The sequence below is a fragment of the Diabrotica virgifera genome, chromosome 8 (genome assembly GCF_917563875.1).
Source record: "Diabrotica virgifera virgifera chromosome 8, PGI_DIABVI_V3a".
Lineage (NCBI taxonomy): Eukaryota > Metazoa > Arthropoda > Insecta > Coleoptera > Chrysomelidae > Diabrotica > Diabrotica virgifera.
Window position 1 is genome coordinate 74,555,547 of NC_065450.1, and position 24,917 is coordinate 74,580,463.

General features: G+C 32.8%; 1 protein-coding gene across 1 annotated transcript in view; it reads left to right on the forward strand.

Annotated features, from left to right (window-relative positions):
* Positions 1-17,420: 17,420 nt before the first annotated feature.
* The window catches only part of LOC114334475 (facilitated trehalose transporter Tret1), a 102,939-nt gene continuing 95,442 nt past the window's right edge, over positions 17,421-24,917 (forward strand). The window contains exon 1 of the mRNA XM_028284515.2: positions 17,421-17,539. The gene's annotated coding sequence lies outside the window, so the exon portion shown is untranslated. The remainder of the gene's footprint in view (positions 17,540-24,917) is intronic.

The window sequence follows — 24,917 nt, forward strand, 5'->3', positions numbered from 1 at the left end:
CGTTTGTTTTATTCATTAAAAAAGCATATAAAGTTTCATTTTAAATCCAGCTTCTTCTGCGTCGTAATATTTAATTACTCTTTTTAATTTTTTTGTACTAATTAGCCCTCCAGACAAACGTACATTGTCAAGTTCCTAAGATATACAGCTTCTACTTGTTTCCAAGTTTTAGTAGTCGCCTTCTCAGTTTCTTGTTGGTGTACTCAATCACAGCGCTAGCCGAAGAAGGTCACAAAATATAACCGAGTTGCCAACTTGTGAGGGCTTTAAATAATTCCAGTAATTTTAGTCAATTATTCTACTCGTACTTTTTTTATGGAAATAAAAGGCAGACATCGATCACCCTCTTCTTCTTCATCTGTGTTCATCAAAAGATTGTGTGGGTCATCTTCTGCATGAAATCTTGTGCCTGAGAAAGCTGTTTTCTGGGATTCACAAGGAATGATCCATATTAACTTTCTTAAAAAGTGTAAAATGGTCACTTGGGGAAGAAAAAAGTGCTCTTTCACTATGACAACCCACCGACTCACAGCTTCGTAGTCGCTATGGCCAAATTGGTCGAATTGGCCTACAAACTGCTGTTCCATCCACCGTGTTCTCCAGATTTGGCCCTGTAGGACTTCTATTTGTTTCAAAATTTGGAAAAATTACTCACTGGGAAGAAATTAAAGCCGAGGAGTTCATCACTTCCAAAGATGCCTACTTTGCAGAATTCGAAAAAACATATTTTTCAGATAGTATGGTATAGTTAGACCCAAACCCAGACATCCAAAGTGAAAGTTATCCTTTAACACCAAATTGTTCTATATGGTCCACATAATGTTTAGAAAAAAGTCACACCATTTTGAGCGTCGGGTTTGGGGGGAGAGGGGGGAGAAATCTGCAAATTCGTAGTTTTTAAGTTTTTCGTCAATATTTCTAAAACGAAGCGGTTTAGCATGAACAACCTTCTACACAAAATTGTTCGACATTAAATTTGAAATAAAAAAGGCCCTATGCATAACGCTTCTAAAATGAACGGTTCCAAAGTTACGGAGGTAGTATAGTATAATTGGTCCAAAAAAAGGCCTAACCCAGAAATCCAAAGTAAAAGTTTTCCTTCAACACCAAATTGTTCTATATGGTCCACATATTGTTCAGTAAAAAGTTACACCATTTTGAGCGTCCGGTTTGGGGGGGAGATGGGGGAGAAGTCGGTAAATTAGTAGTTTTTTTTAGGTTTTTCGTCAATATTTCTAAAACTATGCTTAAGCGTAAGGAATGTTCTATAGAAAAATATTTTACATGAAATTTAAAACAAAAAAGGTTCTATACATAATTGTTATAAAATCAACGGTTCCAGAGTTACGGAGGGTGAAAAGTGGAGATTTTCGATACTTTTTATATTTACCGATTTCTCCCCCCTCTCCCCCCCAAACCCGACGCTCAAAATGGTGTGACTTTTTTCTGAACATTATGTGGACCATATAGAACAATTTGGTGTTGGAGGATAACTTTCACTTTGGATGTCTGGGTTTTTGGTATAGTTATATCATAAATATTGCCCAAAAAATATAAAAAGTATCGAAAATCTCGACTTTTCACCCTCCGTAACTCTGGAACCGTCGATTTTATAACAGTTATGTATAAAACATTTTTTGTTTTAAATTTCATGTAGAATATTTTTATATATAACATTGTTTACGCTAAAGCATAGTTTTAGAAATATTGACGAAAAACTTAAAAAAACTACTAATTTACCGGCTTCTCTCCCATCTCCCTCCCAAACCGGCCGCTCAAAATGGTGTAACTTTTTACTGAACAATATGTGGACCATATAGAACATTTTGGTGTTGGAGGAAAACTTTTACTTTGGATGTTTGGGTTATACCTTTTTTTGGACCAGTTATACTATACTACCTCCGTAACTTTGGAACCATTCATTTTAGAAAGATTATGCATAGGGCCTTTTTTATTTAAAATTTAATGTAGAACAATTTTGTGTAGAAGGTTGTTCATGCTAAACCGCATAGATTTAGAAATATTGGCGAAAAACTTAAAAAACTACGAATTTACCGATTTCTCCCCCCTCCCCCCCAAACCCGACCCTCAAAATGGTGTGACTTTTTTCTGGACATTGTGTGGACCATATAGAACAATTTGGTGTTGAAGGATAACTTTCACTTTGGATGTCTGGGTTATGCCATCTTTTGGATCAACTATACTATACTAAGACGGGTTAAAGAAGGTGGAGCATCGCTGGGTCAAATGTATCGAGTTGAAAGGAGACTACGTTACATAAATCATCACTTTTCCAAAATTTTCAGTGATAATTGCACAAGAGCTCTAAAATTATTGAATTTTCCCGAATGACACTTTGACAGTTTTAATTTCATTAGCCGAAGGCGAGTGAAATTATGTCAAAGTGTCACGAGGACAAAAATTCTATATTAATTTTAGAGATCGAGTGCAATTTGTTGCGATTATTTCATGAATAAAACTGTTCAAAACCAAAACTTTATTGTAATTTATTTATTTAAGTACAAATTAGTACAATTAAACACACAGTTGTTATAAATATTTGACGGTTGAAAGTCATCACTTTTATAATTTTCAATGGTCATTAATGTCACTGAATGTATTTTTTCATAGCAACGAAGGGCATCTGACGTAATATACTTGACGACGGGAAATTATCAAAAATTATCGGGTATAATATCACAAGAGAGTGAGAATAAATTGAAAATAATGCGATAGTTTTTCGAAAATTTGTTGTCTGGCAATAGACACGAGAGCCCGCAGGGCTCGAGTGGCTATTGCCCAATGACAACAAATTTGATTAAAAATGAAGCATTATTTTCTTATTTATTCTTACTGTCGTGTGATATTCGTAAGATTATTTTTTAATACGTATATTATGAATATTTTGTTAAATGTGACAGTGTCAAAACTAGGAAACTGGTTGCAATTAAACAGAAACAATCTACTTAAAAAAATTCTATCCGTAATTTTCTACAGTAGATAATTCTCAGTATAATTTTAATCTGATTGGACAGAATTAAACACGTGATCAAATATCTTACTATACGATTGGAAGTTAAAATCATTAAAAAATAATCAGTTTAATTTTTATTTCTGTAGCTTTCTATTGGTCAGAATCTCCTATGAATGAAATAATCGATTTAATTTTGTAGACCGGGTACTTATCTGACCGCCATAGTACTTATAACATCGGCAATCGTGCATTCACAATTCTGACTGCTGCTAAATAGTTGCTTGAATAATCTTCCAGCTCATTCATTATTAATGGCTAATCTTAGCTAAACTGCAAAAACTTGTGTGCCTTTAAACAGACATCAAAGTTAGTTCCAAGATCAATTACTAAGTTGTTATATGGGTTTATAGTCCGCAGAGAATGCTTTACATGAATATTGGTGTGTTGGCAATGGCTCCCGTTTTATTTCCTTTCCGTCTAAATGAATTGTGTTTAAGACGTTAAAATCTACTTAAAATGTATTGAATTTAAAATTAATTTATAGAACTAATCCGATAAGAACTATCAAAAACAATTAATCGTTGGACTGAAAAATTCGCAGGCCAACATAGAAAAAAATTTTTTTTTTGATAAAATTTGATTTTATTATTCAATATAGTTTCATTCGACGGCGATACAACGATTACAGCGGTCATAAAACTTCAATACCATTTTCATAATACAATTTGTCTTTAGCCTCAAAATAAGCCCCAGTTTCGGCGAATACCACTTCATTCATGCTACATATCTTTCAAGTGAGCATTCATCTTGAGGTCAGCGAACAGGTGGTAGTCGCTGGGAGTCATATCTGGTGAATACGGTGTCTGCGGAAGCAATTCGAAGCCCATTTCATGAAATTTTGCCATCGTTTTCATTTATTTGTGATCTTGTGCAATTATTCTTTGTCTTGATGACAGAACACTTCCTTTTGTTTCCAATGGGGCTGTCTATTCGCGATTTCGTTATTTACACGCTACAATAACGCAATATAATAGTTACTATTAATGACTTTTCTCTTTTCAAGATAGATGATGAATATTATACCATGTGCATCCCAAAATACTGATGCCATAACCTTGACAGCCGACTGTTAAGTCCTTCCATGCTTTGGAGTCGGTTCATCACGTGCAGTCCACTCGGCTGACTATGGTTGACTCGGCGATTGGACTACGGTGTGAAATGATGGAGGAGCCATGTTTCATACATTGTAACATATCGACGCAAAATTCGGTTTTATTACGATTGAACAGATTCAGACATTTTCAGGATCATCAATTCGTTGTTGCTTTTGATCGATTGTGAGCTCTCGCGGCACTCACTTTGCACAGAGCTTTCTCATACCCAAATATTCATGCACAATATATCCAACACGTGCCTTTGATATCTTTAGAGTTTCAGCTATCTCGAACAACTTCACTTTTTTGATGTTTTTTCATCGGTAACAGCCTCTTTGGAGCGTCCACTGCATGCATCGGCCTCGGTGCTCATTTTACCAAGTCGTCATGTTTATCAAGCCGTCTTGGCTTCAACAGTCCTTTTGTCTCCAAAAAGCAATGTTTTCTTAAGGCACGACATTCTTTTTTTATTCACTTTTTTTAAACTAACACAAGTTGCTTCCCTGAAAATGCTATATCTCATAAATTAATAGTTCGACAGCGGTCAAATTTATACACGCATCTTTTGAAGATAAGAGCTTACTAAAAAGCATATGGCTTCATTACCAGTAGTGCCATCTGTGTCAGCCTACGAACTTTTCATCCTACTGGATTGTTTTTAATTTAATATGCTCAATAAAATAAATCAGACGATCACAAAGGCAATAAGAAAACACATGAGAATCTACAAAGTAGAAAAAACTAAACGAGCAATAGAGCAACATAACAACATGAAAGATTTGAGAAGAAGCGTGCAAAAGGGTAAATAGGAATTAAGAAACATAGCTAAAGAAGCGGTTGCCTCTCACTCACTGGAGGTGGAGAGAGAGGCAACTTTAAAATTTTAAATAGAAAACTCCATTTTTTATTACAATTACAGATAAGGGGTTTTACATGAAAAAGTATATAAGTTTTATCTGAAAATCAAGTGAAAATCTGGTGACCTAGAAGACCATTCGATCGAATGTCTTCGTCCAATCTAACGATGAGGAAAATATTCAACTATGTAAATACTTACGAACGTTCCGTTGTAATGAGGTATTGCACCATTTTTCTGAATTCAAACGTGTTCCAAGTTATTGCCCTTAATCTTCCTTATTACTGGAATGCCTAATAATTCCTTATTGTCATCATCTGAGGACACAATATTGCAAAGAAAATCTGGATCTTTTAATCTCTTAAATCAATAATTAATTTTGATTTTTAATAGAGGCTGTAGCTTAATAGTTATTTATGATATAAGTGTTAAAAGTACACGTTTAAGGCACGCATGTGGAAGTGAAAGGCACATGAGTGCCTTAAAAATGTACTTTTTAACACGTATATCATACAATATTTTTTCTAGAATCGTCTTATATATCAACAATTATAATTTATTCATTCTCAATTACAGGATAATATCTACAAAAACTTTTACTTGAACCATTCTGACTGACATTCCATTTTTATATTTTTCTTGACATTACATCAAAACTGCCTATACTGTCAATACGTAAATCATAACAACTATAGAATAACATCTTACTTTTATTGTTGTACCTATATTCTAACAAATTTTAATAGTTTTTTTCTACAAACGTGTTAAAAATACAATAATACAGTTTAAATTAAATTTTAAAAAACCTTTTAAACCACCTTTTTCAAATTGCGCAAGTTGTACTATTAAGAGCAAACAGTAGCGATCAACAGGTAGCAACAAACGCGTTCCAAGATTGCGGCTCTAATTTTGAATATTTTGTCGAGATATTTGGCACACATATTCGTAATATAATAAAGAATGGCGGTACAGAGCCCAATTTCAGAAATATGTTAGTATGTGGAAATTATTCTATAACTAAATAAAATATTGAAAAAAGGAGCCTGTACCGCCATTAAGATACATACATACATACACTTTCTTCAAATAAACTTTTTTACCCCGTGCCTAGACTTTGTGACACATTGGAACTACTAAAATCGATTTTTTTTATAACAAGAAATCGAACGTCACTGACTTGGCAAGATTTCGCGCTTATGTGTATAAAAATGATTGTTTTTGATAGTATAAACGTCACTGTCAGTGTCGAATAACCGACGCACTGTTGCCTCACTATTGAAAGTTCGCAGAACTTTCGCAATCTTGGACCGCGTTTGTTGCTACCTCTTGATCGCTACTGTGTGCTCTTAATATTAATGTTAATAAATGAAATATAAATATTTTGACGTTTCACAATTTGACAATTAACTTTTAACTGCAGTTCCTTAAAATTTTTTTTGCACGATTGATCATTTTTGACTATTTACCGTGACAGATTTTACGTCAGTAGGTGACATTTACTAGCAACTAGACGGTAAATAATCCAACTCGACGGTAAGTACTCCAACTCGACGGTAAGTAATTCACTTACCGTCGAGTTAAAAAATCTCTTAATTTTAATTTATTTTTTGAAAGAATAAAGAAAACTAACGAATTATTTATTAATATTGAAACTTATGGTACAATTTGTTAAATTATTTAATGAAATCCCACTTGTTTGGGCTGTGGTTTCACTTCTAACTCTAATAGAAACTCCTGCAGAATCGCATACATTAGTAGTATTACTAGTATTGCGCAATATTTTTTCGGCAAAATCTATTTTATTTTGGAGAGAATCTTCTACAGGTGTAAAAATGGTCGCTTTCTTAGGCCTATAGCCAACATTTTTTCTCTTCAAATACGCGATCAAAGTTGAAAACTTGGAAATCTCAATGCCATCATAAAGAAAAACGGTGGATTTAATCATTGAATATTCTGCCCAGAGGCTTCCAGGAGCTTTCAACTGCATATGTCTTTGAACGAAATATGCCAATAGAGTCTTTTCTTCGATTCTTAAATTCTTGCCTTCGCACCATTTTTTAAAACTTTGGTAGGTATTTTGATAACGGATTTTGGATTTTTCGGGAATAATTGCGGAACACCCTTCTTCCCAAGCCCGTTCAATTTCTTCAAATTCACTTTCGCTCATATTTTAATTTATAATAATCAAAATTGTACTTAAAATTATTGACAACTAAATAAAAACTCAATTCTCCATTGTTGTTATGCACCCTAGTTACTACCTAACAACCAAAGTATCTATCTTGATAAAATGAATGAAACTAGTCAATATGACGAAAATGTTTAATTTTATAATTTATAATGATATCAATCGTGCAAAAAACGTTATAAGCATGTCGAACGTTAAGGGTAACCGATCTCAGACAATAATTGGAGTCGTTGCTCCGCTCCTCCTCCAAAAAATTGTCTTCGATCGGTATAAAACCCTTACCGTTCTCCATACTTAATATACTATAAAACACTAGTGCCTTAAAGTAGCATTTTTAACGCTCCTATGGAGTGCTAAATATTGCATTTTTAACACGGTTGTAGAAAAAATCTTTTAGTAAACCAGAGCATTTAGGAAAAAATAAATCGAATTTTAAATAGAGCACCACCTATCGACTTGCAACTTTTGTCTATTAACTCTACACTCTATTAACGCCCGGCTTCTCAAATACAACGCTTATACAGTGGAACCCCGATAAGTCGGCCCCCGATAACCCGGAAGTCCGGCTAACCCGGACCGATTTTTATCAGACAAACATTTCAACAATAAAAATGTATGTAATATAATATTTGAGAGGTAATAGGTATTTGTGTAATTTGAACTATACGATAGTAAAAATGACGCATGGCACACGGCGGCAGAGCGACGTTCATTGTTTCGGATTATCGGAAACAATAATTATTCCTTTATTTATTTCAAAATATCGTAGCATTCTTAAAAAAAAAGACTAAAAGACTATTTAAAAAATTATTTTTTAAACAATGGTCTTAGTCTCCACTGTTCTTAACATAACATCGTTCCGATTGTGACCGTATTGTGTATAGTACAGTAGTATTTCAATTATAACGGAGTTTATCTGTAAGTATACCGTATTTTATTAATTTTTACCATATTTCCCGGCTAATCCGGATTTTTGATAACCCGGATCAGCCGTGGTCCCGATTAATCCGAGTTATCGAGGTTCCACTGTATTACTAAAACGGCAGCTGATCGATTGTAAACAAGAATGGATCAAATTTTAACGCCTTTAAAGCATTATACAATATATGTTACCACGACTATACTATAAATGCAGTAATAATAGTTAAATGCTTTACATGCGAATTCCAATTTATATTTGATAACTCGATCAAAAATGTATGTCTAATCATCAGATTGAAAGATACCACTAGAGAAATACATAACATATCAAGCGAGGTGTGAGGCCGGACGACACTCTCTCACCTAAATTATTTATAACGGTCCTCGAATACTCCTTTAAAAGGCTAAAGTAGAAAATAGAGGAATAAAAATATGTATATGGGGAAATGCTCAACCATCTGCGTTTTGCCGATAAAATAGTACTTATCACCGAAGATCTGGGTGAAGTACAACAAATGCTACAAGAATTAGAAAACGTATGTTCAACAATAGGTTTAAAAACGAACTCCAGGAAGACCAAATTTATGATAAATTTAGTTCTCAGCGAACACCTAATCATCCAAAATGAAGTGGTCGAATTGACAGAAAAGTACATATGAGGGTGTTAAAGCCAAAGTGGTGTAAGTCATTTTTGTGAAATTATGTAAGTCTTGCTTTATAACCTTGATAAATAGACCTCTTTTTATCAGGAAGGTCAGGAAAAGTGGCGTAAAAAAGTATTTACAGTAATAGAGTAAGTAATACAGTAAAATCTTACACCGTCTTTTGTTTGAAGAGGTCTATATATCCAGATTAAAAAGCAAGGCTTACATTATTTTAAAAATATGACTTACACCACTTTGGTTTCAACTCATTCATATATCTCGGTCATGAAATCAGAATAAGCAAGGATAATCAAACCTATGAATTTCAACGACTAATAATTTTTGCCTGGGTTGCGTATGGTTCACTAAGAGCCATCTTTAAGAGCACCATCCCGAAAGCTATGAAACGGAAGACATTTACGTTTTTCCTATTACGATATATGGAGCAGAAACTCTCAAGCTCACAAAAACAACAGCACTAAAAATGCGAGTGATACAAAGGCACATGGAAAGATCGATTCTCGGCGTGACAAAAAAAAGACAAAATAAGGAACCAAGACCTGAGGAAAAGAACACGTGTCACTGATGTCGTCGAACGTGTAGCCAAGCTAAAGTGGAATTGGGCAGGTCACGTAGCGAGACTCAAGATGAACCAGAAAACTAATTGACTGGCGCCCAAGAAAAAACAAACCCAACAGAGGACGACCACCAGCACCAACACTAGTCTAGTCCCAACGTAGGGAGTCCCGTGGAAAATTCTAGCTCGCCGTGATTTGTTGGTGGTATTATAGGGTTTTGGGTCGCTGAATCCAATAGAAGCGGCCTGGAAGCCCAAATATGGTGCGTTTAATTGTTATTAACAAATTATGATAAAATTAGGTATTTTTCAAGTATTATTAGAAGCCCTGTAAGGAAATTGATAGTGTTAAGGTCTTCTCTGGTGTATTTTTGGTCGCTGAAACGAATCCGACTAGTCGCGATTACACAAAATATGTTCTTATTTTGTTAATAACAAAATAATTGTTTATCCGCCGAAAGCTCGAAATATTGTGCTATCTACAGCAAGTTTGTAGTCTTTTTTATAGTATTTTTATCGATTGCCACTAGTCGTGATAGCTTAAGCCACGTTCCGACTTTGTTATTAATAAATTATTGCAAAAATAACGGTACATAGTACGTTTACTCACGGTTTTTGCTCTGGATTTTAAAAAACCACTTGGATTGACATGAAATTTGGCATATAAGTAGCTAAAATGTCAAACAAAACAAGAGATGTTGTGCCGATGTGTGCTTTTACACTGGGGGTGAGTTTCACCCATTTTCGGGGGTAAAAAAAACCTTTAAAATAAGTCCGGAAGTGGATAAACCGATTAATTCTAAGCAACTTTTGTTTTATACAGTTTTTCACTAAGTCAATACTTTTCGAGTTATTTTCGAGTGAATATGTTCATTTTTCAACAAAAAAACCACGTTGTTGGTGGTTTTATAAGCACTTTCGGACTGATGAAAACTTACAGATCATATAAATACAACATAAATTAAGCAACTTGTGAAGCGGTAACGATTAATTTCATTTAAGATGCTAATTAGGGGGTGATTTTCATGTTTTTTTTTAAGAAGAAAAAGAAATTATCTCTGTTTTCTAAATTTATCTAGTTTAGTTTTCCGTTATCTAGTTTACTAGATACTTTTTCAAAAAAAACAAGAATAAAGTTTTTTTAAAAGTTTTAAAAAAGTTGTCATGAGTTTTGTTCAAAAAGTGCTTCATTTTTTGGTTATTTTATGTTGAAATATTCGATTTGGAATTTGACGAATATGAACCTGTTCTTCATTAGCTACAACTCCGGTTCTACTGGGTCTACGGACCTCACACATACACCATTTTTATCACTTTTTTATAGTCTATATTTTTGCTAAGAAATTTTTTTTGGGAAAAATATTTACTTTTTGAGTTATTTGCGAAAAGGCGTCTCAAATTTTTTTTGTTAAAAAATGAGTATATTCACTCACAAATAACTCAGAAAGTATTGACTTAGTGAAAAAACTGTATGGAACAAAAGTTGCTTAGAATTAATCAGTTTATCCACTTCCGGACTTATTTTAAAGATTTCTTTTTCACCCCCGAAAAGGGGTGAAACTCACCCCCAGGGTAAAAGCACACATCAGCACAACATCACTTGTTTTGTTTGACATGTTAGCTAGGTGTATGCCAAATTTCATGTCAATCCAAGTGGTTTTTTAAATTTACAGCAGCAACCGTGAGTAAACGTACTGTAAACCGTTATTTTTGTAATAATTTATTAATAAAAAAGTCAGAACGTGGTTTAAGCTATCACAACAAGTAGCAATCGATTTAGTGTATAAAAATACTATGAAAAAGACTACAAACTTGCTGTAGATAGCGAATTATTTCGAGCTTTTCGCGGAATAAACAATTATTTTGTTATTAACAAAATAAGAACATATTTTGAGTAATCGCGACTAGTCGCATTCGATTTAGCGACCAAAAATACACCAGAGAAGACTATCAATTTTTTTACAGGGCTTCTAATAATACTTGAAAAATACCTAATTTTATCGTAATTTGTTAATAACAATTAAACGCACCATATTTGGGCTTCCAGACCACTTCCATTGGATTTAGCGACCCAAAAAACCTATATTACCACCATCAAATCACAGCGAGCTAGAATTTCCCAAGGGACCCCCTATGTTGCGATAGACTACACGCTGGATGGACGACATTAAACAAATGTTCCAGAAATGGCAACAAGACGTGGAGAGTGGCGAAAAATGGGAGAGCTCCATGTCCATCAGTGGACGGAAGAGGTTGCATGATGATGATGATCAGATTGGATGACTGTTAAAATAAATGTTTGGCGTATGTCAATGAACAAATAATTATTTTTATAACAAGGAAGTTGTTTAAAATTCCCTGTTCTCGATACAAGAGAGGTCCGTGTATACCTACTTCAGAATGTAAATTAAATACATTCAAATGTAGAATGTCAAAGAGCCCAATTCTAACGCGAATATAAAGGCAAGAGAAATTGTACGTATTAGGGATAAAATCAGAAAAACTCTCTTCCACGCAATTTGCCATTTCTTTTAAGATAATTCCCGAATTTTCAGATAAAATTGCGGAAAAACGACAAAGAAATGTGTTCATATCAATTATCCTTAACTGGAGAAATATAAAACGGGCAAAACGAGCACCATCGACTAAATTTACCAGGCCCATGAAATTTCCATCACATTATATCAACACCTTCTAAAGAAAATATCTAATCTCACTAGACATTAATAATGGCATAAAGAAAGAGAGTGGAAAGTAAGCGTATTTATTAGTGGAGTGGCTTAGAAAAATAATACATTTATTAATAATTAATAAACTAAACCTAACAATAAACAAAAAGGAACAAAGGATTGTATTTATACTATACAATACCTTGTGAATGTAACACTTTTATTTGGGTGAAACATCAAGATCTTTAAACGTTAGAATAAGTGAATTTCTTCTTCTTCAGATGCAGATCCACTAATGGATGTTAGCGATCATATTTTCCATTAACTATCTGTTTCTTGCAATGTGTATCAGATATTCTTCTTCTTCTTCTTGTAGTACCGTCTCCTATCGGAGGTAGGCTACCATCACAGCAATTTTAACTTCGTTGGCTGCAGCTTTGAACAATGGTATTGAACTGCACTCGTACCACTCCCTTAAATTTCGTAACCAGGAAATCCTTCTACGTCCCATATTTATTTTTTGTGAGATTTTACCTTGGATTATGAGATTTAACAGGGAGTACTTTCCGCCTCTCATTATGTGGCCTATATATTCCAGATTTCTCGTTTGTATTGTTTTTATGATTTCACATTCCTTCCCCACCTTCAGCAAAAATTGTATGAGATTGTATGTCATTAATTCCTGTCCATTGTCTTATGCTTTGGACCCAGGGCGTTTTCTTGCGTCCTATTCCGCTCTTGCCTTCAATTTTACCATCGATTATAAGTTGAAGGAACTGGTACTTTTCGTTTTGCATGATGTGATCCAGATACGCCGTTTTCCTTTTCTTGATGGTTTCGAAAAGTTGGCGTTCTTGGTTGATCCTTTTAAGGACATCTACATTTGTGACTTTCGCCGTTCATGGTATCTTAAATAAATATAAATAAATAAATAAATAATAGCTTTATTACCCAACAGTTTCCCATTTCTAGGGTAAAAAATTGAAATACATTTTTTTAGTTAGTATATAATCAGTATGTTGAAAATAAAGAGTGAGAACAATTTAACTAAACAAATAACTATGTAAATAAGGAATAAAAAAAATAAATAAGAAAAAATTAACAATTTAAGGTACTCCATAAACCAATGCATTATTAACTAGATTATTAATTGAGCATGAAAAAATATCACAATGGTTGCATATTTTGTTATAGTTATCGCACATAACATAAATCGGTGACTTAAGTAACATGTTTGTTCTCGCGCGTGGACAAGTAAACACGATAGTTGACCTGGAAGTTATTCGTGGCACATTAAATCTAATTTGGTCTAATATATCGCTGCAGTCAATACAGTTGTGTAACAACTTAAATAAAAATGAAACCGAAAATATAACTCTTCTTAACTCTAAACTTACAATATCAAACCTGTTACATAACAAATCGTAATCATAACCATGGGCAGGATATACTCCATCAACCTTAAATGCTAAATATTTTAAAAGTTTCCGTTGTACCTTTTCAATCTGTTGCATATAACATTTATAAATTGGATACCAAATTAAGCTACAATATTCTAGTTTTGTTCGCACTAACGATATATACAGCAGTTTAATCGGTCTTACATCGCTAAAATTTCTACAGTTTCTGATGATAAAACCGTACATTTTCATAGCATCAGATACATTCTGCTCAATATGGTAATTAAAGGTTAATTTTGAATCAAATATAACTCCTAAATCTTTAATGCTATTACATTTTTCCAGTTCTGACCCCTGAATTACATAATTAAAATCAACCTTATTTTCATTTCTAGAATATCTCACTACTTTACATTTATTGACATTAAGAAAAAGTTTGCTTTTTATACACCAAGTATCTATATAACTTAGATCGTTCTGCAAATCTATACAGTTAGCAATTGTTTTAATTTCACAGTATATTTTAAGATCATCCGCAAAACATAATTTTCTGTTATTGATATTTAAAAATAAATCGTTGATATATAATAGGAACAACAATGGACCCAAATTTGATCCCTGTGGAACGCCGGATGTAGTAAAGATTAATTCTGATGTGAAACCATTATATGATACAAATTGGCTTCTACCTATTAAATAGCTTTCAAGTAACTTTAAAATGTTTCCAGAAAATCCTAAATTTGATAATTTAGGCGATAAAGGCGATAATCTTGGCGATAAAGCCACAATTTGAAGGCTTCTAATCTGTTTATATCCCTCGTATTGAGCGTTCAGCACTATACGCCATATAGCAGCAGCGACCATGCATAGCACTTAGTGTAAACCTTAGTCTCAGTTGAAGATCGAACTCTGAATAGGTCAGTACACTGTCCGATGCCTAGTCTTCAAAAAGCCACGTTCCCAGGTATTTAAATTTGCTAACTCTTTCAATGGATTGGGTATACAGTGTTATGGTGGAGTTTTCAAGTGCATCCAAGTTTCTGGAGATAATCATGAATTTGGTCTTTTTGGTATTAATCTCGAAGATCTTAGTTACATGATGCGAAAACTATTAGAAGAGTTTACAGAGTGGGGCCTAGAAGTGAATATGGAAAAAACTGAATACATGAGTATCGGAGGAGACCAACATAGCCTCCGAGTAGAGGAAAATCAAGAAATAAAATTATGTGAAGACTACAAATACCTGGGAGTAAAGATCACTCAAGACGGAAAATTAGATGCAGCTATTAAGGAACGAAATATACAGGGAAGGAAAGGCATATCCTTACTGAATAGCGTACTGTGGGATAAAAATATTTCTAAGGAAAATAAAAAAAGAATATATAACACTATAATAGAAAGCATCACAACATATGGATGCGAAGTTTGGCCCCTAAAAGACAGAACAGAGAAAATGCTTAGAGCAACAGAAATGGACTTCCGGCGCCGTTCGGTGGGAATATCTAGACGCGACAGAATAACAAACGAGAGAGTCCGAGAAATCATGGGGGTTACACATACTATTGTTGACGACATCAGGACGAAACAACTCAGCTGGTACGGACACGTAAGGAGAATGCCGGAAAATAGAATACCAAGACAAATCCTCGAATGGCAACCAAGAGGAAGGCGCAGACCAGGAAGGCCTAGAAGAACTTGGAGAGAAGGAGTTGATAGAGAAATCAGGGACAGAGAACTCGAGGACGATCTATGGAATGACAGAACGAGATGGAGATTGGAAATCGGAAGACGTCGAAGAACGTTGTAAACCGATATTATATATAGGGTGAGGCAGATAACTGACCTATTAGAAATATCTCGAGAACTAAAGGCAACAGAATCATGAAAATTGGAATAAAGGGGTTTTGAGGGATGGTCTATTAAATGAAAATATTTTCATCTCTTTGCAACTTCCGGTTATACCGGAAGTTGCTTATAACTTGGTTTTTTTAAATGGGACCCTGTATATTTTTATATTTTTGGATTCTCCTCAATACCTTCTTTCTTAAAATATGAGATTTTGTAACATTATACAGGGTATTTTAAAAGATATTTACGTTTTTTTATTAATTTCGTAGCAACATTCACACCCTGTAGAATTGTAACAGTTTGACATTAAAAACTCTGCTTACGTTCAAGTGATTTTTAATATAGTCTATTATTGTTAAGAATCATTAGTATAGCTAATTTTGAAATTTAAGTATACAGAGTTGGTCGAAACTCGGAATGAATATTTTCTGAGTTTTCTTAAATAGAACACCCTATATTTTAGTATTGTAATGAAATTATATTTTATAGTACTTTTTTATTTTATAAGTATTCCCTATACCTAACTGCTTTAATTTGTGAGTTATTGGTGATTCAATCTAAACATTAATTGCAACAAATAATACGTAAAATTTTATTAGGTTGGCCGTGAAAATATTCAATCACAAATAATTTTTCAGAAATAAATACATATTAATCCAGACTGATCCTTAAAATTACCAATAATGGGTTAGCTATCAAAATACCTACGTAGTTAAGATTGTTGGTGCGACTAACAATTAAGCACAAATTAAAGCAGTAAGGTATAGGGAATGCTTAAGAAATAAAAAAGTACCAAAAAATATCATTTCATTACAATACTAAAATACAGGGTGTTCCATTTAAGAAAACTCAGAAAATACTCATTCCGAGTTTCGACCAACCCTGTATACTAAAATTAAAAATTTAGCTATACTAATGATTCTTAACAATAGTAGACTATATTAAAAATCATTTGAAGGTAAGTAGAGTTTTAGTTGTCAAACTACTACAATTCTACAGGGTGTGAAAATTGCTACGAATTTAATAAAAAAACGTAATTACCTTTTAAAATACCCTGTATAACATTACAAATCCTCATATTTTAAGAAAGAAGACATCGAAGAGAATCCAAAAATGTAAAAATATACGGGGTGTCCCATTTAAAAAAACGAAGTTATAAGCAACTTCCGGTATAACCGGAAGTTGCAAAGAGATGAAAATATTTTCATTTAATAGATCATCCGTCAAACCCCTGTATTCCAATTTTCATGATTTTGTTGCCTTTAGTTCTCGAGATATTTCTAATAGGCCAGTTATCTGGCTCACCCTGTATATGGTATTAATCTCTGGTCCCACTCGCTGACTCTTTTCTCCGATTATAGTGACAAGTTGTTGAAGATCGACTATGTTGTCAGAAATTAAGACACCATCATCAGCATATCGTATATTGTTGATCAATACTCTATTCACTTTGGTTCCTATCTCTGCATCTTCCAAAGACTCTTGAAGTTTGGCTTCTGAATAAATGTTAAATAAAAGAGGAGAAAGCACACATCCCTGTCGAACACCCCTTCTTATATGTATGGGTTTGGATATAGAATTGTCTATTTTTAATTATGCCGTTTAATACTAGTAAGTTTTCAACGCATCTTGTCTTTTTGGTCTATATCAAGTTTCTTGAGGATCTGCATTAGCTTTTGGTGTTGGACACGATCAAACGCTTTTTCGTAATCTAAAAAGCATAGGAACACTCTCATCAGTAGTCATCGTTGACCGAAGATAGTTGATTGGGTCCTCGGGTAGAGTTTTACCATGTTCCCAGAGGTTTAATCCCTGAACATCGGCGTTTAGCCATTTTAAATTTATTTTAACATAATGTAGATTTATTTATAATCATAACCATTGTTTGGTTCTGGGGCTATTTTGCAAGTATTCAAATTCACTGATGATGAACCGATAGGTTTGAAAACGTTCTGATGAACTCATTTTATTGAATCCATTGGGATTCTAAAAAAAAATTTTAGTAAATATACCTTTTACATAGAAGTGGTTTTTACTTCATGTTCCAGTTTGTTTAAGTGAACATCAGTCTTATCTTAAAAATAGAAAATTTGATACATATCAAATATGTAAACACGCATGGGACAATGAGCATAGAATTCAATGGAAAGATTTAAATATAATCCGGTGGTAAAACGAGAAAAATTAAAGAAGCAGCACTAATTATGTTAAATAAAATTAATTGTGTCTCAAATTCCTCAGCAGAATGCAGTAGGATGTGATTGTCCATATTAAAAGAGGACATCGATAGAAAGAAATATCATGATTGGTAAGTCAATAACATTTCGAGGATATATTATCATTTATATTTTAAAATAACATACATATAAAATCAAAGTTTTGTGTTCATTTTGACAGTTAACTGAATGTAAGTAAACTTACCATGTCGGAATTAGTATCATGAAGTTTTTTCCTGTTTTTTTTTTCTCGTTATTTACTATGGATTCACTAACACGAGAATTTGACTATCATCATTGCCTATGGTTGTCTTTTTAAAGACAAATCACATGCTATGACTTTTTTGTTGCGGATATTCTTGAGTTAAAGCTGATTTCATGTAATCGAATGAATTATCTTCCAATAAAGTCGTCCTAGAAACGCAACTCATAAATTTATATATTGGCAACATTACTTGAAAGTCGTCTACTTTAAAATTTATCATAAGTGTCGGAATTGTCAATATGAATAAGTAAGATAAAATTAAGTTATTAGAAGAATTTTTTTATTAGCAACAAAAACAAAATTTGTTTTTATTAACGCCTTGTATTTTGATAACGATTTCCGAAGTGGAAATCGAAACCTTTAATAAACCTGATCTTAAAGTAAAATTGTGACTTATTCGCAATTAACAAAACAGTAAATTTTATTTTTTAGAATTTTCAGAACAATATTTTTTACCCCTTTAAGCACCCTCACTAAACGCGGCCTAATGTAGCAAGCTATGCCCTAAAACGCATTAACTCCTAACTGCCAGTGATGGGAAGGAGAAATAAATCTACCTACGATTTTTGTTGGACCACTAACTCCAAATACGTCCAGAACTATCAGGATATTAGAAGAAGCAGGAATAGCGTATTGTTTAACTTTTGGAAATAAGTGAAGCACGTGGAATTATATTAAGACTGTATAAGATTGTTTGCGCACTTGAGGGTGCTCGATTTGCAATGCATATTAAACCTGTGTAGGTAGTTTCCTATAGTATCAAACACTTATACAAAAAAGTTTGTGTTGCATATTTAATAGAGCGCGAATTTGTAAATGAGGTCATTAATCAATTACTAGGAGAAGATATTGAGTTTGTATTGTTTCATAATAACAAACATTTAGGCTTTGAAAAGAAGTTTAACAAGTAAATTGATGTAATAAAATATTAAAACAAAAATGAAAATGATCGGTTTCGTTTTGATTCAAATCGAGTCTCTTGCCATCCTCTGACACCGTGTTTCGGGTATTTGAATCAAAACGCGCCGAGAAGATGGTATAAATATTTACACTGGAGTATGGATAGACTGACCTCTAATGAACTGTACTGAATGTACTGAACTAAATGTTCTTCAATCAAGTATTACTGCAAACTGTTACTCTATTATTATATTAACTGAGACATGGTTTACCAATGATATTAGCGACAGTAAATTGGGGTTATTTGATTATAACATTTACAGATGTGATAGAAGCCAAAATACAAGTAATTTGTTAAGAGGAGATGGTGTGCTGATAGCAGTATTAAATAATCTTACAAGTTCCATGTTAGACTCCCCAGACGGTATTGAGCAATTATTTGTTAAAACAGGAACAGGTTTGGACACGATCATAACTGCTACTGTCTATATTCCACCACATTCTCCATTAAACAAGTACCAGAACTTCATTACCACGGTAGATTGTATTATGGAAAATCATGAAGAATCTGTATGGATTTGTGGTGATTTTAATATGCCATATTGCACTTGGTCAACCGAAGATTTCTGTTCAGTACCGGTGGTGGAGGTTGGTGAACGGAATCATAGAAGTGATGTGGTCACCCTAATAGCAGACTCTTGTGCATTTCACAACTTATATCAGGTGAATGAAGTCCCCAACAACACTGATAGAATCCTGGATCTGATACTATCCACTAATGAAAATACTTCTGTTACATTGAGCGACGACCCATTGGTACCAGCTGATAGATATCATCCTCCATTGAACATTCAGATTAAGAACAATACGAATCACACAAATGAGAGCAGTCCTCAGAATGACATATTTTATTATGATTTTAAATCAGCTGATTTAACTCTCTTAAATGAATGTTTAATTAATTAGGATGAATTATTATTAAATCACTCAATCAGTCAATCAGTCAATAATATGGTAAACATTTTTTATGATATTCTGTACTTTTTTGTTCATGCTGTAATTCCTCAAAAAAAAGTATCTAAAAGAAATATTTCCATTATGGTTTACCCCAGAGTTAAAGCAGCTGACAATCCAGAAAAAAACAGGCTCACAAAAGATTTAAAAATTCAGGGTTAAGAGGTAATTATGTTGATTAGAGCATACTTCGAGCTGAGTGTAAAAACTTATTTCAATTGTGCTACCTAGAGTTCGTTGAAAAATCTGAATTTTCTTTAACAGATCAAAGAAATATAAAGCAATTCTGGAACTTTGTTAAGAGCAAGCAAAGTGGAAATGAATTACCACCTTTGTTGTTCTTTAAAGATAAAGAATGTCAGTTGGGACCTGATCTGCCTGATGTTTTTGCGGAATATTTTCAGTCAATTTACACTGACAGAAATATCAATCCGCAAAGTAAACCCTCATTTAATCATATTTGTATCTCTGATTATAATATTCCTATATAAACCATTTATGAGGAGATGGCTAATATTGACATAACCAAGGGACTAGGTCACGATGGCATCCCTCCTTCAGTTCTGAAATCTTGTAGTTTTGTTCTTTCCACGGTTTCCACGGTTTTAGAGATGTTTTCACTTCGTGAAGTTTTGAAGTTGAACTGTCCTGCTGATTTTGCCACAAATTTTTGACCGTCACCTTAACAAATTTATTCCTAGCTATAAACCATTCCAAATGCGATCTTTAAACAGGATAACGCAATACCACATATTGCCCGTGAAACCATGGAGTTCGTACAAAAATCTGGTATTAGTTACTATTATCTGATATTAGTTACTATTTTGTGTTGGTAGGTTAGTTTAGGAATATGTAAGGGTCTTCTAGGATACAAATTTACAGCATTTAGGCCGTCCGCACATGGGTCGATCGAAGATACGTCTCGAAGTTCGCGCGTCTTGCTCGTGTAAAGGTTTATCAACATCCAAAATTGAGATCAAGACATATTCATTTAATTCTTAAATGTACTAGAAACAAAACCAAAACATACACATTTGTTTACATTTTAGTAGGTGACCTAGATTTGTTAGAAGCACTAGTCGACAATAATGCATAGTCAACTAATTCATATTTTCGTATGTCATGGTCAAGCTGAATCGGCAATATAAACAAACTACATGTTACAAGTTTGTTTATATACTTATACATGAAGGCACCGTGATTCATTCTAATTGATTCTAATTGAACTTGTTACTGATAATAATTAGTAGTGCTCAATAAATAAAGTATGGACAAATAGTGTATTCCTAACAACCAACCCTCTTCTCAGAGTAACTACCCCATTACGACAACGTATTCTTTTATATGGCGACCTGAGTGACGAACTGGACTTCTGAGGTAGGGAGAAACCAGAAAGATGGCAGCAAAAAATTGGAAGAGAAGAAAAAAATGGATAGATGGAGTATGAGATGGTTTTGGAGAGACGTAGCCGCAGGGTAGATGACGTAAGGAACGAGGTTTGGAGACATAGGAGCCACGCCCAACGTCAAGAGGACCAGACTTCATGGAAAATTAATAGTGGACAATGACAATAGTGTACGCGTGAGTAACTTTTGAGCTATTTTTTTCATTGCATACAGTCTCACATACACGAAATTTTTTTATTAATATAACTTAAATGCATAAAATATAAAAAATATTTTGGAAATTATTAGAATTAGTTTTTATTGAATATTGATAAATTAGGACAAGTTTTCATTTTTTTTTAAGTTTTAGAGGTATATTCAATAATCTAGTTTATAGTTTTCATTGTACATACAGATCATTATTGATACTAAGTTTATTTTTTAATGAAAACAAATGCATTTTGTTTATAATTCTAATAGAGAGAATGTCAAAGCATTATTTGGAGTCTAAAATTACATAATATTTTTAATTTAAGGAAACGCTATATCAGGCTTTTATTTTGCGTAAAGTATATTATATTGTTGTTACATACCTGACCCTGAACGAGTCAGAAATAGATACATCGGGAATTTGCTGAATAGAGTTTTACGCATTACATAAGACATACAAAATTACTTAAATTATACACTAGGAAAGGTGAATTAAAAATATTAATTACGATAATGAAGAATTTTGAGAATATATTGAAATAATATTATTGAGAATATAAGAAACGACAAAGAAATAAACGGTTTAAAGAAGAAAAAGGAAATACAAACATAATGGACGAGAATAAGTTTCATGGAAAATATGAGTTCCGATATATGGGACCGATGAATCAAGATTTAGAGAATTTTTTTTACCAATGACAAGACAAAGAAACATTAAAGACGAAAATTAAAAATATGACTACGGAAAATATATTAAATTATTTATATACAAGGATATACAAGAATTTTTATACAATGAATTTATGAAGAAATGATGTAAGAAAATGATGTAAAAGTAATGATGTAAGAAGAAAAATAAAGACTTATAAGTTATAATGACGTAAGAAAGTTTATATATTAACAAGAAAATCCCATTGGAGGGAAAAGGACAAAAAAAAAGATTGACAAATAAGACTTATCATAATATCATATTTATAGATATGTTATTAAGATTAAGGTAAAGAAGATTTAATGACAAAGATATGGAAAACCGAATAATTGAAGAGACTTTTGTACAGTAAAAAGTACTATTTAACAAGAATACTTTGTATTGCTTCAGGTAACATAGAGACAATTAATATAATATAAAGTTACTTTAAATTTTTATTATGTAAACTAACTTTAAGTTTCTATGATGCTAATATACTTATTTAAGTCAAATGAGGTCATGCAAGACTGTATTTCAATCAGAGAAATAGAGACTTTTTCGTTGTGACGGTATATAAAGTGACTAATTGCGCGAACTAAGTGAGAAAAAACTATTATTTAGTAGATAGCAAAAACTCACATTATTTATGTAGCATTTATTCATAAGTTTTTCTCGTTCTTAACTTTTAGGTTAATTTTATAGGTAGTACGTGCACATAGTATAGGGCCCTAGATAGGAAAAATAACCTAGATAGGAAAAATAACCTAGATAAGAAAAATAACCTAGCTAAGAAAACTAACCCTAGATAGATAGATGCTAGATAGATAGGTGTTAGATGTTAGATAGATAGATAGGATTGAAAAAGAATAGTCCTAGCTAGATAGAATAATGGTAGAATAGGTAAATAGATTTTTCATGATTTTTTTTTTAATAAAATATAGTCTATTTTTATTACCAATTTCTTTCGAATTTTTATTGAATGTTAAATTTTTGATACCGACTATAAGATTTTTGATTTCAAGTTTTTAGTATCGGTTGAATTTTAGTATATGTATATATGATTTTTTTAATGTTTTATGATGAATTAAGTAGACAATTGATTTTTTTTAAATTTATTAGAAGCATACTTAATTAAAGACAATTCAGAAAAAACACACTCTTGTCAAGGAAAATGGTACAAAATGAACATCAGAAGAATTTAGCATGCTCATTTCATGTTTTGAAGCTAACCGACTCTCATCAAGACTGAGCAGTTCGGATCAGACAGGAATTTAGGGATGCAAAATGTAGAAGATTTTTTTTAAAGCGCACAAATATCCATTTTGTCTTTTTGGAATAAACCTTCCCACGACTAAGGACGTGGAGAAAGGACCGGAAGCAAATACAAGGATTTAAAGCTGCGAAAATCCCGCCGAGTAGGTAAGGGTTAGAAAAGGAAGAATATGTGAAGTAAATACGAGTTTAATGAAGAAATATGAAGAAGAAGAACTATGTTTAATAGTACATTATGACGAAAGTTCTAAGTATAAAGAAGATGAAAATATGTATTGTAAAGTACCAGACAAGAAGAAGAGGAAGAAAAAGGAAAAATTTGTTTAATTGAAGAATATGTAAAAGGTCAGAAAATCAAATAATTATTTTAAAAGTGAAAGAAGTATAATTAAAAAGTAAGTTCAAATGTAGGAGTTAAAGTTATAATTTTATTTTAAATCGAGAAAAGATAAAATATACATTACAATTTCTGAGTGTAGAATTTCGCGAGATATAAGGAAGTAATAAGTAAGAATAGACGATGTTTGATGGCAACTTTTATAGGGTAATAAGCTGTATATTTGTATATATTATATTTGTATTTTGTATTTGTACATATTCGTATAAATCTTTTAAAGTAATCAGTTGGTGGAGCACAACAATTTTCTTCCTTGCATGTAGTCAGAAAATTTCCCGAAGGAGATGGATGTAAAGGTTTATCAACATCCAAAATTGAGATCAAGACATATTCATTTAATTCTTAAATGTACTAGAAACAAAACCAAAACATACACATTTGTTTACATTTTAGTAGGTGACCTAGATTTGTTAGAAGCACCAGTCGACAATAATGCATAGTCAACTAATTTATATTTTCGTATGTCATGGTCAAGCTGAATCGGCAATATAAACAAACTACATGTTACAAGTTTGTTTATATACTTATACATGAAGGCACCGTGATTCATTCATTCTAATTGATTCGTTAATTAAATATCATTCTTAATCCAGATGCACTCGCAGATGGTTCTACTTTAAGTACCCAACTTGTTACTGATAATAATTAGTAGTGTTCAATAAATAAAGTATGGACAAATAGTGTATTCCTAACAACCAACCCTCTTCTCAGAGTAACTACCCCATTACGACAACGTATCCTTTTATACTCGTCTTGTACGAACCCTGCGGCCCAAGCGATTGCTCTCCGCACACTAGTCTATTCAGTTTGCTTACATCTTCCAACCAGGAATAACGCATTTTTATATATCAACCAAAACGACCATTTCGATCTGTGAAAAGTACGGTATTGTTGCATTTGAATACAATCAGCATTATACTGAGGACCTTTTTCTACTACCCCAACGAATTTTATATTAAACACCTAGAACCAGAAGTTCAATGTTTTCAGAATTTTCAATTACAAACAATATATTTCCACAAAACAGTAGGTAGGAGTACAATCAACGAACATAACATGCACCGATCTTTAAATAAAACTACAATTTAATTAAGCGCAAAAAAACAACAAAAAACGAAGGAAACAAATAAAATAAACTTCCTATATAGTCCAGGAACCGAAGCATTTCACCTCGCAATTTTTACAGAATGGATCGATTTGCTTGAAAATTTGAGAATAAGTAGTGGATAGTTCAAGGATCAAAATCTATATGATGCCGAAAGGCGCTTTTACCATGGGGTCGGTTGCCACCCCATCTTAAAGGTGGAAATTTTTTATTATATTTTGACAGCAAAAGTTG